This window comes from Sminthopsis crassicaudata, chromosome 1, assembly GCF_048593235.1.
Source record: "Sminthopsis crassicaudata isolate SCR6 chromosome 1, ASM4859323v1, whole genome shotgun sequence".
Lineage (NCBI taxonomy): Eukaryota > Metazoa > Chordata > Mammalia > Dasyuromorphia > Dasyuridae > Sminthopsis > Sminthopsis crassicaudata.
The window spans coordinates 721,731,316-721,733,203 of NC_133617.1; the positions used below are offsets into that span (position 1 = coordinate 721,731,316).

Sequence of the window (1,888 nt, forward strand, 5' to 3'; positions counted from 1 at the left end):
GAAGTGGTACCTACTTAAGAAAATGCAAGTTCCCATCGCTGGAGGGAATTTCTGACCTCATTCAAGCAAATGGTGTGCTTGAACATGTTTTGAACTGTCTTGTTCTCTTTGACGGAAAGCTGCTCTTGGTCAAGGGGCAGGGAGCGCCCATATTCTGCAGGCTCAGGGATGACCTTGACATTGTTCTCTGGCATCTGCTATACCTTGGGGCCATCTTGAAGAACACCTGGTACTTTTCACTGGGAATCTGATTGCTCAATATTTGAGGAGATGCCGAAGCCACAGAGACTCTCGATTTGTCTATTCTCAGATTTAATCTAATCTAATGGATTTGTGCAGTTCTGACTTGACTCAAAGGTGTGGAGAAATAATAGAATAAAATAAATGGATGGGTAGATGTGTGTTGGAAAGCTATATGGATGGATAGATGAGAGAGATAGATTGATAGATGTATGATACAGAAATGGATAAATGAATGGAAAGATGACAAATTAATAGACAGATAGATGTATGAGAGAGATATAGATGGATAGATGATAGACAGATGATAAGTAGACGATAGAAAGATAGATAAATGGTGCTTGCTTCGGCAGCAGATATACTAAAAAAAATTGGAATAATACAGAGAAGATCAGCATGGCCTCTGTGCAAGGATGATGTGTAAATTTGTGAAGAAAGATAGATAAGTGAATGGAGAGATGATAGAGAGAAATATGGATAGATGCGTGATAGATGGATGGAGATAGAGAGGGAATAGAATCCAAAAGAGATGGTGATAGACAGAAAGATATATAGATAGACCATTTAGTAAAGATGGTCAGTGTCTCAGAACACAGGTCCCCCAGAGTCCCTGCCTCAGAATCCAGGGGACCCTTAGTCTCATTGCTCCCTCCATCCCAACGATCTCCATTCCTATTGTGTACTTTGGAAGATGAAATATTGCTTGGTCTTGTCTCCCCAGTGTAGCAGAATACCCAACATTTAGTACACGTTTAACAAATGTTTGTAGATTGACTAATAGACAATGGAAAAGAGTGGGGGGGGGGCAGGAACAAAATGGGATTTGCCAAGTATAGGTCCCAGATACTCCCTTTACCCCTTTATTACTCAAGGACTACTGCTCCTTAAAAAGTAGTTTAGTCTCCTGGTTAGCATGCTGTGATTGGAGCCAAAGAGATCTGAGTTCAAATGCTATTTTTCCCCCTTTGCCTGAGGCTGGGGTTAAGTGACTTGCCCAGGGTCACACAGCTAGGAAGTGTTAAGTATCTGAGACCAGATTCCTCCTGAATTCAGGTCTGGTGCTCTATCCACTGCGCCACTTAGCTGCCCCCCAAATCCTATTTTAAATACTTAAATTAACTATATAATAATAGGCAAGTCATTTGACTTAGCTGAGTTTCAATTTCCCCAGTTGTAAAATGGGTATATAATAGCATCTCACTCAATGACCTGGGAGGATCAAAGAGAATATATTTTTAAAAAACCAACTTTGCAAATCTTAGTTTTTTGTGATACCTATTTGGATTATTATTTCTTTGGGGGGAGGGGAAGCAAATAAATCATCCACAAGTATAGACAAAATGCATATAACTTGAATACAATTTATATATTAATATAATATATATTACTAGGCTAAAGTAAGAAATACTCTTTGGTAAAGCTTGCTTTGAATGAAACAAAAATATAGCTGAAGAAAGAATAATATTTGGGCTGGAGGACTCCCAGGTCTGCTAGTCTGAGGGTGCTTGGTGGAACAACCCAGTTTTTCTACATTCTCTGTCTAATGGTGGATCCAGCACTATAGAAGGCCCTCGAAAAGAGGTTGTTGCCATGTTGTATGATGTTATCCCTCATTCTCAAAAAGGACCACAGACATCTTGAGGGGGGC

General features: G+C 39.8%; 1 non-coding gene across 1 annotated transcript; it reads left to right on the top strand.

Annotated features, from left to right (window-relative positions):
• Positions 1-581: 581 nt before the first annotated feature.
• Positions 582-688, top strand: LOC141552302 (U6 spliceosomal RNA). Its single transcript, XR_012485108.1, has one exon. It is a non-coding gene; the product is annotated as a U6 spliceosomal RNA (small nuclear RNA).
• Positions 689-1,888: the final 1,200 nt, after the last annotated feature.